Here is a 6,266-nt window from a genome sequence, read left to right as displayed (position 1 = left end):
ATTCCAAGAATGGTCTTATAAGCGGTCCTATAAGCGCATAATGAATCCAGAAGCTTAATAGACCAATCCTTCCTGTTTACATTCACCACCTTCATCAGTATATTCTTGATTTCCCGGTTGGCTAACTCAACTTGGCCACTTGTTTGAGGGTGATAAGGTGTAGCTACCTTGTGCTTGACCCCATATTTGGCTAGAAGAGTCTCAAAAGGCTTGTTGCAAAAGTGGGTTCCTCCATCACTGATAATGGCCTTAGGCACTCCAAACCTTGAAAAGATGTTCTCCTTGAGAAATTTGAGAACCACCTTATGATCATTGCTCCTACATGGGATTGCTTCTACCCACTTAGAGACATAATCCACTCCCACCAAAATGTAAGAGTGTCCAAATGACATTGGAAATGGTCTCATGAAGTCTATCCCCCAAACATCAAAGACATCCACTATCAAGATGGGGTTTAAGGGCATCATATTCCGACGTGTTAGCTTCCCAACCCTTTGACACCGATCACATCCCTTGCACATAGAGTGGGCGTCCTTGAAATGAGAGGGCCACCAAAAACCTAATTGAACCACTTTCATGGTTGTTTTATGGGAAGCAAAATGACCTCCACATGCACTATCATGATAATGGGATAGAATTCCTGATTGCTCTTGTTCAGGAACACATTTCCTTATGATTTGATCCGCACAATATTTGAAGAGAAAAGGCTCCTCCCAATAATAGGCATAGATTTTAGCAAAGAAATGCTTCTTGTCTTGGGCACTCCACTCACTTGGAACTTCTCCAGTAACCAAGTAATTTGCAATGTGAGAATACCATGGAGCTACCTCTATTGACATGAGAGACTCCTCAGGGAAGTCATCATTGATAGGTAGACCATGTGAGTCATGTGCTATCACAAGTCTTGACAAGTGGTCAGCTACCACATTTTCTACTCCCTTTTTATCCCGGATTTGGAGATTGAATTCTTGAAGCAAAAGGATCCATCTTATCAATCTTGCCTTGGCATCTTGCTTGGTTAGCAAGTACTTCAAAGCAGAATGGTCAGTGAACACCACTATAAAGGACCCTACCAAATAGGCATGAAACTTATCAAAGGCAAAAACTACTACTAACAACTCCTTCTCAGTAGTTGTGTAGTTCCTTTGAGCCTCATTCAAAGTTTTGCTTGCATAATAAATCACATAGGGCTTTCCATCTTCTCTTTGCCCCAAAACAGCCCCCATAGCAAGATCACTTGCATCACACATTACCTCAAAAGGTAATTTCCAATTTGGGGCTCTCACTATTGGTGCAGATGTGAGGAATTGCTTCAGTTCCTCAAAACTCTTCTAACATTTCTCATCCCACACAAACTTGGCATCCTTTACCAAGAGTTCACAAAGAGGTTTTGAGATTTTTGAGAAATCCTTAATGAACCTCCTATAGAACTTGGCATGTCCTAGGAATTGCCTAATTCCTTTAACATTTGTGGGAGGTGGCAACTTAACAATTAGCTCCACCTTTGCCTTATCTACCTCAATGCCATTCTTGGAGATTATATGTCCTAAGACAATTCCTTGTTGTACCATAAAATGACACTTCTCCCAATTTAGTACTAGGTCTTTCTCAATACATCTTTGGAGAACAGCTTCTAAATGCAACAAACACTCTTTATAAGAACCTCCATATACAGTGATGTCATCCACGAAGACTTCCATGATGCACTCCACCATATCACTGAAGATGTTAGCATACATCTTTGGAAAGTTACTGGTGCATTACATAGACCAAAGGGCATCATCATATAGGCAAAAGTACCACAGAGGCAAGTGAAGGTTGTCTTTTCTTGATCTTCCAAATCAATCTCTATTTGGAAGTACCCCGAGTAACCATCCAAAAAATAGTAGAAAGGATGCCCTGAGACTCTCTTAAGGACTTGGTCCATGAAAGGCAATGGGAAATGGTCCTTCCTAGTCACTGAATTCAACCTCCTGTAGTCTATACACACCCTCCATCCTGAGGTAAGACGTGTAGAGACTTCCTCCCCTTTCTCATTCTGGATCACAGTAATTCCAGATTTCTTTGGGACTACTTGGGTTGGGCTCACCCACAAGCTATCTGAAATGGGATATATGATCCCTGCTTGAAGTAGCTTCAGAACTTCACCCCTTACCACCTCTTGCATGTGAGGATTCAACCTCCTCTGGGGCTGCCTTACTGGTTTTGCATCTTCCTCCATGTAGATATGATGGGTGCATACCAAAGGGATAATTCCTTTCAGATCAGAAATCTGCCATCCAATGGCCTTTTTGCATTTTCTGAGGACTCCCAAAAGACTATTCTCTTGATCACTTGTGAGAGTTGAAGAAACCACCACTGGACATTTCTCATCTTCCTCCAAATATGCATACTTCAAATCAACAGGAAGTGGCTTCAAAACTAGCTTTGGAGGGTCCTCCCTAGCTGCTCCTTTTGAGTCCTCCTCATTAAACAAGGGTAAGATCTCTTCCTTTCTCCTCCAAGGAGACATGATGGCTAACACATCAGAGGGTTCAGGTAACCCTTCTTCAAGCACTTCAAGGCTTTCATTCAAGCTCTCTTCTAAATTCTTGTCACAATGCTCTTCAACCAAAGTGTTGATCAAGCACACCTGCTCCAATCCTTCCTCCTCTTCGGGGTGAAGATGCCTCTTGCATAGGTGGAATATGTTTAGTTCCAAGGTCATGTTTCCAAATGTGAGCTGCATCACCCCATTCCTACAATTGATGATGGCATTGGAGGTAGCTAGGAAAGGTCTCCCAAGGATGATTGGCACATAATTTGCTTCCTTAACAGTGGGATCAGTATCAAGCACCACAAAACCCACGGGATAATAGAATTTGTCCACTTGAACTAGAACATCCTCTATCACTCCCCTTGGGATTTTGACTGACCTGTCAGCTAAGGAGAGAGTGATGCCTGTGGGCTTCAATTCTCCAAGTCCCAGTTGCATATACATAAAGTATGAGAACAAATTCACACTTGCCCCCAAGTCTAGTAAAGCCTTCTCCACATGTGTCCCTCCAATGTTGACTAAAATGGTGGGACATCCCGGATCTTTGTACTTAACTGGAGACTTACACTGAATGATAGCATTTACTTGTTCAGTGAGGAATGCCTTTTTTGTCACATTCAACCCTCTCTTGACCGTGCACAAGTCTTTTAAAAATTTTGCATATGTGGGGACTTGCTTGATCATATCAAGTAAGGGTATATTCACCTTCACTTGTCTCAAAACTTCCAGAATTTCTGATGAATTCTTGATTCCCTTCTTTCCATGTAAAGCTTGAGGAAAAGGGGGAGGCAAATGTTTCTTCATCATATCCTCTTTAATCACTATCCTTGGCTCTTCTTCAATGCTTGATTTAGATGCATTTTTCTTCCCACTCTTCTCTTCTTGGTTATTGCTCTTTTTAACCAAGGTTCTCCTTAACATGAGTTCTTCATCTTGCCTCACCTTAGGCAAGGGTTGATCAACCTCCTTCCCACTCCTCAAGGTGATCACAACTTTGACTTCCCTCAACTTTGAAGACTCCCCATCTTGGGTTTCAACTTCATGAACACCCTTTGGATTTCGGCTTGGTTGAGAGGGAAACTTTCCTTTCTCATTCACTGTGTTGAGGTTGGTAAGCCTAGAGATGGAGTATTGAATATTATCCATCTTCTGATATAAATCATTTTGCATCCCATCCATTCTCTTTATTTGAGAACTCTCAACATTTTCAATCTTTTGGTGCAATTGGGAGTTGATTGCCTTTTGTTCACCCACAAAGTCACCCATGACTTTACTTAGGTTCACAATGGCTTACTCCACTGAAGAGGTTTGTTGAGATGCTTGGGTTTGGGCTTGTGGTTGGTATGGAGGTGGCCTTGGTTTCCAAGAAAAATTTGGATGGTTTCTCCAGCTTGAATTATAAGTGTTTCCATAAGGTGTATTGTTGTTGGGCCTAAATTGCCCCACAACATTAGCTTGATCACCTGACATCTCCCTCACAGCTGGGATGGTTGGGCACTCATCTACCACATGATCACATGATTGGCAAATGGTGCATCGCATGACATGGGCTTGTGTCTCGGAAATGGCTTGGACTTCATGCATTTTTTTCAACTCCAGTTCTTCCAACCTCCTTGCCATTGTTGCCACCTTAGCTTTCATGTCCATGTCTTCACTTAACATGTACATTCCACCCTTTGGATTTACAGGAGCTTTCATCCTTCCCATTTCTCTTGAGTTGGGCTCATCCCATCCTCTTGATACCTCAGATACATAACTTAAAAAGTCCATGGCTTCTTCCGGATTCTTACTCATAAAATCTCCCCCACACATGGTTTCAAGAATTTGCTTCATGGAGGAAGACATCCCATCATAAAAATAGCTCACCAAGAGGCATGTATCAAATCCATGATGAGGACAAGCATTGATGACCTCCATATACCTTTCCCAACATTCATAGAACTTCTCATTTTCTTTTGCAGAAAAGTTTGAGATTTGTCTCTTCAACCCATTGGTCCTATGGGTGGGGAAAATTTTCTTCAAAAATTCGGCTTGAAGATCAACCCAATTCCTTATGCTCCTTGGCCTTAAAGAGTTAAGCCATATTTTTGCCTTGTCCTTCAAAGTAAAAGGGAATAACTTGAGTCTCATCAAGTCTATTGAAGCTCCTCCCTCTCTAAAAGTATTGCACACCTCCTCAAACTCCTTGATGTGAGCATATGGGTTCTCACTCTCCATTCCATGGAAATTTGGTAGGAGGGGCACAATATGGGGCCTTATAATCAGCTGCTCAAGAGGAGGTACGATGCATGAGGGTGCACTCAACCTTGGTGGGTGCACTCATCCTTGGTGGGTGCATTCTATCCCTCATGGATAAATATGCATTTTGATTATCCCCTTGACCGTGTTGAGAATTCTGATCCTCTTGTGGAGGGTCCATGATGTTTACACAGATATCCAACTCTGTGTCTTGAGGATTCTCTATCCTTACTAGTCTTCCCTCTTGGTCCCGAATCCAATAGGGCATGCACAAGTTGCAACTTCCCTGAAAACAAAACAAAGACAACAAAAACAAAAGAAAACTAGAACAAAGTTAAGGTTAGAAACAAAAGGAATTCTATAATTAAAAGAAAGGAAATGAAGGTAGTGAAAAAGGAATTCACCAAACTTGTGATGGAAATCACAAGTAGCCTCTAAAAAGTTATATCACTGTATCGTGGTACCATCCCCGGCAACGGCGCCATTTTGATTCGTGCCCAATTGGGTATTTTAATAAAAAATATTTATAAATCCTATGACCTCATACTAGCGTAGCAAAACTACTATAGTATAGCAGCTTTAGGGTTGAACTTTGGGATGGGTGTTCACTCTACCAGTGATAGACTCGAGATTAGAAATTGAATCTAATGATTTCCTTTGTCAAAAACTGAAAGTTTAAAAGAAAATAAAATTTGTTTTGAAAGTGGTGTTTGAAACTAAACTAACATAAAACTAGGTAAAAATGGAAGAAAGAAAGTTCCCCGGAGCTAAAGGTTGCTAGGATCAAGTTCAAAATGCAACGTGGGAAATTCCGAATTTTTCTCCTCGTATTGGGGACAACAACATAAAGGATGGTTGTTTCCTGAACCGGTATAGGTTTAACAATGAAGATTTAATCCATAAAAAGTCAATAGAAATGGTAGTCAAGTTCCATTAATGGCTTTAGACACTATGGGTCTTCACCTTGAGCCACTTTCCAATGGCTCGTACAAGATAACTAATGGTCTTATGTGGATCTAGCAATAAGTATCCACAGAGACCTAAAAGCTTATCATGTATTGGCCATTCATAGTGATTCTAAGGGATTTAAAGCAAAACTTCAGATTTAAAAGTCATTTATGAACTCCAACTACTTGTATTTAATGCACGAGAGTTTTCCACTTTTGCATCTGGACTTTTCACCTAGCTTCCTTCACTCCAAGAAACCAAAGGTTTAGCCTCTCATCCTCTAGGAAAACATCCTCAGAGGTTGTTTGGCTTCCAAGAAAAAGAAAATAGAAGAGAGAAAAGGAAAGCAAAAAGAACTCTGTATTTCTCCCCGACAGGAAAATTTCACTAAGTGTAAAAATACAATATATCTTTCGAGAGATGATTTCCACCCCTCTTATATTCTTTACAAAGCAAAGCCTATGATTGGCTAATTACAAGGATAAGAAAGGAATTTACATCAAAAAACACAAAAGAAAAGATCTCATGTGGAGTCGGCAGAATA

The 6,266-nt window shown here is 40.9% G+C and overlaps 1 pseudogene; it reads left to right on the top strand.

The window, feature by feature from the left end:
* The first annotated feature begins 4,418 nt into the window (after positions 1-4,418).
* Positions 4,419-4,511, top strand: LOC132254683 (small nucleolar RNA R71; annotated as a pseudogene).
* The last annotated feature ends 1,755 nt before the right edge of the window (positions 4,512-6,266 follow it).

This window comes from Vitis vinifera, chromosome 1 (assembly GCF_030704535.1).
Source record: "Vitis vinifera cultivar Pinot Noir 40024 chromosome 1, ASM3070453v1".
Taxonomy (NCBI): Eukaryota; Viridiplantae; Streptophyta; class Magnoliopsida; order Vitales; family Vitaceae; genus Vitis; species Vitis vinifera.
Note: the sequence above shows the minus strand (reverse complement) of the source record. Positions and strands in the feature narration are given on the sequence as shown.